The sequence below is a fragment of the Schistocerca cancellata genome, chromosome 7 (assembly GCF_023864275.1).
Source record: "Schistocerca cancellata isolate TAMUIC-IGC-003103 chromosome 7, iqSchCanc2.1, whole genome shotgun sequence".
In the NCBI taxonomy this organism is placed as follows: domain Eukaryota; kingdom Metazoa; phylum Arthropoda; class Insecta; order Orthoptera; family Acrididae; genus Schistocerca; species Schistocerca cancellata.
In genome coordinates, this window is record NC_064632.1 from 194,567,476 (window position 1) to 194,573,215 (window position 5,740).

A 5,740-nucleotide genomic window follows, 5' to 3' on the forward strand; every position below is an offset into this window, starting at 1 on the left:
AACAAGTCTGAGTTAGGAAGAACAAGTGGCAGACCATCTCTCTGCGAAGAAGTGTGAACCACGAGGGAAGTGGAGGTTCTGATGCTCAAAAACCGAATTTTCACAATAGAGACAGTAATGGAAAAAGTGAAAACTGATCATCAGTTTTCATCACCTCGCACTACATTTTGAACGCGGCAACAGCGTACGCACTCTTGGTTTCGTAACTGCTCACACACATTCGACAGGCGCCGAACCGTGGTAGTGGCGGAAACGCGGCAGCGGTGCGCCAGCCACAGCAAAACGACTGCTTTGGCCACCGGAACACGACGCACAGGTGCTGGGAGCATCACTACGATTCGCGGAGCAAGGAGCAAACAAAGAATGGAGACGTGTCTTCAATGTAGTCAAAAAAGGCGAAGACCAAACTATCATTAGATAATACGGGGTGCTTTTTTAATCTTTTTTGATGGTTGTCGTGGTGTGGTACAATTCTGGTAATGGAAAACGTCTCTAGAGCATAATACCAATTCTACTAACGAAGTTACAGGCGGCACTGAATGAACCGTCGAAGCTGTACATAGGGTTGTCTTTGTTCCATGACAATGCCTCAGCTTAATCCGCAAAGGGCACACACAGCACTCCTATGGAATACCAGGCTTCGCGTTTCTTCCAGCATTCTGCTGACACGACATGCAATCGCATTTGTCTCATCCTTTGAGTGAATACTTTATTGTTTGGCAGGCACTTCCGTGATGAGAACGAGAATACTTCCGAAATGGACGTCTCCCGAAGAGCCAAAATTTGGTGTCCTATAACCAATGTCTCCGTCATGTCAATCTTCGTTGGAAAAAAATGCATGCCATCGATGGATAAACAAAGAAAGTGTGACTACTACTTGTAAACGATTTGATATGAAAGAAGGAGTTGAAAAGCTTATGGGCTGGTGGAAGAAGAAAAATGGAACACCTCAATGACAAGGTAATTTTATTGACAAGCTGTGGCGATAAGTACGTCCTCGTTGTAGAAGTATATGACAGAAAATTCAAGTGGATTGGATTGGATTGTTTGGGGGAAGAGACCAAACAGCGAGATCATCGGTCTAATTGGATTCGAGAAGGACGGGGAAGGAAGTCAGCCGTGCCCTTTCAAAGGAACCATCCCGGCATTTGCCTGGAGCGATTTAGGGAATTCAAATGGATTATACTTGTCACAGTAAAGAGTGATGAAACAGTCCCATCAATACACACTGTACTTTCCCCTGGCGGCAATACAGCTGTGTATTGTCGCATCGAACCGATCATGAAGTTGCCTAATAGTATCCTGGGATAGACGCTCCGAAGCGTCCTGTGCCTTTTGCTGCAATTCGGCACTGTTTTTGTGCTGGCCCTGGAGAACAAGTCAGGTCTTCGCTTCGTTTCCTGTATTTGTAGAGGGACAACGCTAAAACGTGCAGTGTGGTCAAACAAGTCTGAATGACAAAGAACATATCTCTGTGAAGAAGGGTATGCTGATGTTGTCAGGGCACGGACAACGCTGCGATAGTTCATAGCTACTTGTGTGAACAGGTGAACCTCCACTTTAACTGTGCCGAACGTGCTGTTAAAGACATTGTACACGTTTTCAACTGGGATATGTTTAAAATTTTCACCTACTTATCCTGAGTGATGATATCTAAAACACTCTGGGAGTATTCAGTTGGTGAGAGATCTGGTGATGTTGCTGGTCAGGGAAGAGCACGAAGAGCATCCTGCGTCTCAGCAGCCGTGCTGAAGATGTACAGCGCCTTCCTGTCGAAGAAACAGCACTACACGTGGGTACGTACCTGTGCAATGTAGCGGGCGCTGGTTGCTTTACCCTACAGAAACACCAAATGTGACGGCAAGCAGTAACTGCTGCACCTCCACACCATTAAGTCTGGGAAGAGACCTGGGTTCCATGGGCGAATGCGCTCTAGAGTAGGCAGTTCACACGTGCACGTCCATCACTCGCAAACAACGGAACCTACTCTCATCGCTGAAGACACCAGAGCGCCTTTCAGCTCTACAGTCAACTCTTTCACGGCACCAGAGGAGCCATGATGACTGGCCAGGAGCACACGTGATCTTAACCCTGTTGCAAACAGACGGGTCCCAACAGTTCCTGAGGACACAACAGGTGCAACGTATGCTCAGATTTCGTACCTTGCGTAATGCATCGATCTTGACGTGGATCTGCATTATGCAGATTTCCAGAACTTGGAGTGGGAATGTTACACTGACCAATGTTGAAACAGTGACACAACGCCGATGCATTATACCCAACATGTAGAGCAATTCGTCCAGCTTCTCGCATGACCACAATGCGATCCCGTTGAAATGGCTGAAGCTGTTCAACGGAGTATGTACTCGTCCGTACGGCACGGTTGTACCCTAGAGTGAATGCTGCAAGGACAGTTCACCTCAAAACTCAGCAGAGTTATTACCTGCAAAGTCAAAACAAGACGATGCAAAGACAGGCCTCCTGAGCGCCATATTATCACCGATTACCATGACATATGAATCACTAACACTGCAACCCCTCAATATGCACCTATTATACCTGGTGTCAGTGAAGACAGCCATGAAGGTGTCGCATTTTTTTTCACACAGTGTATGTAGCATACGTTGAACTGTATAGAGGTGGACTAATTAGACATTCACCACTATCGGCGAGAGGAGTTTCTGATTAATACGGCGAATAGATTGCCTGGAAGCAGCACTGGCATGTCAGGTGTGTTACCAACTTGGTAATGGATGTACTTGGTAATGGATGTACTATCGCAAGTGACATACGATTCCCACACCCAGATGAAGACATGCAGTCCATTTGTGTGACGTTAAATGAAGTTGGGAACACAGTGTATTACAACGATAACAAGCGTAGAATTCTGAGTGTCGTGCAGCTTGTCACCGCAGCCCCGTGATCTGTTCCGGAAAGTTTACTCACAAAGGACATCATTTCCTGCGACTAGACTGCTGACGGCTCTCGTATGCCAGTCCCTGAAATACGACCCGGTCTGAATGCGAAGCGAGCGGTGTACGTGGTCCACACCTAAGGGATGGCGTTCAAAGTATTAAGGGTTTGATGCATGGGCTCTCGCCGTCAGGAGACCTCCCCCACGGCCTCCATGACAAATGCCGCGACGGGTGTGGGAGTCTCCATATTTTCCCCCGTATGCGGCAGCCTACGGCGTAGAAAGAAGTATTCTGGCTACGTGCCACGGCGGCACTCGAGACAGCGCCGAATCGAAGCCAAGCAACAATTCCAGTCGTGTTCCCAGTCCGTCGATGCACGGATCTATTGGCTCCGCTGTCAGTCGCCGGGGCATTTCTTTATTGCTATTTCTGGCATCTAAATAGACAAGTTCATCCATAATTCTCAATTATATATCAGCGTTATATTTACAAAATTTATCCACTCAATAATACATTTATTTCAAAGCAACAAGCATAAACCGTTTTGTGCATTATACGAGGACACGATGAAAAGTAAAGTGTCTGACTTTTTACGTAAAAGTTCTTAGCTTTTTGAACTAAACAAAAGTTATTAACTTTCTACATCTTTACATCTTTATTGGTGAGGTCTACATGTTTATTTCTCAACATAGTCACTCTGACTACGAACACATTTCTCCGAACGATAGGAAAGTTTGTTGATACCGTCAATGTAGAATGTTTGACTTCGCTGACGGAGCTGCAACCACACCTCTACTTGTACCGGTTCATCGCCCTTAAGGCGCAACTCGAAAGTGTTATTTAAGTTTTAGGAAGAAATGAAAATCAAATGGGGCAAATTTTGGACAGTAAAAAGGTTGATCGATGACTGTGAAACCAAGGCGTCAGATTATTGTAAATGTCCCAGCTATCGTGTCTGATCTGACAGTGTCATGCTGAAGGAAATGATGCTACATGTGTAGACGAACTCTTCTAAATCGAAATGCGATTACAGCCCACTGTTTCTCAAGCACCGATACAGATACGTTACACACCGCCATGTTACACGCTACAATTCTCAAACGTCTTGTGGCACAGAGGTGAGCCGTGCTGCGGCTCGCGTTGATGGTTTTTGTAGGTTTCCGCCCTCTGTTGCAGGCCAGACCGTATCCTTCATTTGTCATGGTTGCGGAAGTTTTGTCTTCATCTCGTCTTGACTGGCGCCACTCGTTTCGCAAACGTGGCCTGTCCGCCAGTGGCAGCAGCGGCGGTTATCGATATGTAGTAACTGTTGTCCTATCTTTGGGGCGACTTCGTGGTTTTCCCGTGCCGTGCGAGTGTGGCAGTTCGGTTGGGGACTGAGGAGAAGCCACGTCCGCGCAGTCCAAGAAAACGCAGTTACCGTTGGTGGCACGCATGGATTGCCGAATAGAAGAGCTGTGGTCACGAGGGTGCACGGCTTCATCGTAAACCGTATCCACCAAGCTTTAAGATGAGTGCATTTCAATCCAAGTAGAGAAAACTGCACCATTGTGACATCCTTCGATTCTCCAGTGACTTGGGTTCGTGTTGCTGCTCGTAGTGTCGCCAAGGCGAAGAGCAGCGAGTGGAGTGCTTGGGGATGGCGGATCTGATTAGCTTTCCTCGACTCCTTATTACTATATACTGCGTTCAACTTGTTACAATTTGTTAAGTTCAACCAACTGTAGTTTTCTTGCCTAGTGGCCGCTAACGCTCCAGTTACCTGCCCTGGGGGTTAGTGTATATAATGGCAGTGTACATTTCCTCCCCTTGCCGCTGCTGTCCGGTAAGACGTGTAGTTTTGACAGCTTTCTTGATTGCAGGCCGTTTGTTATTCTTCTACTCTGGTGGTAGTGATTCCTTTCTCGTTACAGGTGCTCTTACCACAGTATTGTGGGGGCGTAGTGCAGTCCACCGGTTCCGGCTCTGGCGTGTTGTTCCATTCTTGAATTTGGTTTATTGAATGTCACGTAGCTTCAGAAAGATTATCATTAGTCATTCGTTAGACTGCCACTAGTCTGAGTTATCATCTTGTGAAGTGAATGCGTCTCTTGGCTGCCTATCTCCTCACTCGCAAAAGTGTTTGCTGCCAGACCTTCTCAGAGGTCGATTCCTAGAGCACTGTCTGTGACTGGTCCTCGTGTTTCATTATTTTATTATTTATTATCATACCTTGTTACACAAACACACACACACACACACACACACACACACACACACACACATACACACACACACATACAAAGTACTCCGTCTTCAGGCCACAAGTGGCTCATTGAGGCCATCCGACCTCCATGTCATCCTCAGTTGAGGATGCGGTGAGGAGGGGCGTGTGGTCAGCACACCGCTCTCCCGGTCGCTATGATGGTTTTCTTTGACCGGAGCTGCTACTATTCGGTCGAGTAGCTACTCAGTTTGCATCACGAGGCTGAGTGCATCCCGAGAAATGGCAACAGCACATGGCGGCCCGGATGGTCACCCATCCAAGTGCCGGCCACGCCCGACAGCAATTAACTTCGGTGATCTGACGGGAACCGGTGTATCTAGTGAGGCAAGGCCATTGCCTATACCTTGTAATGCCTACATTAAAGGTTATGTATGTCTAGTTAATAGTTCTGGTCGCCTTCTGGAATAAATCTAGCAGTTAAGGGTTGTGTTACAAGGTTTACCATCATCTTATTTCACCCGTTTGGTAGTCAGTTGCTTGTTTCTTTCAATTAACTTTTGCTTGTATTTCCTGTTTTACAGCAGGTTTCTAAATTTTTTATATAATTGCCGTTCCTGGC

The 5,740-nt window shown here is 46.8% G+C and overlaps 1 pseudogene; it reads right to left on the reverse strand.

Annotated features, from left to right (window-relative positions):
• Positions 1-5,401: 5,401 nt before the first annotated feature.
• LOC126093178 (5S ribosomal RNA) lies at positions 5,402-5,519 on the reverse strand (annotated as a pseudogene).
• Positions 5,520-5,740: the final 221 nt, after the last annotated feature.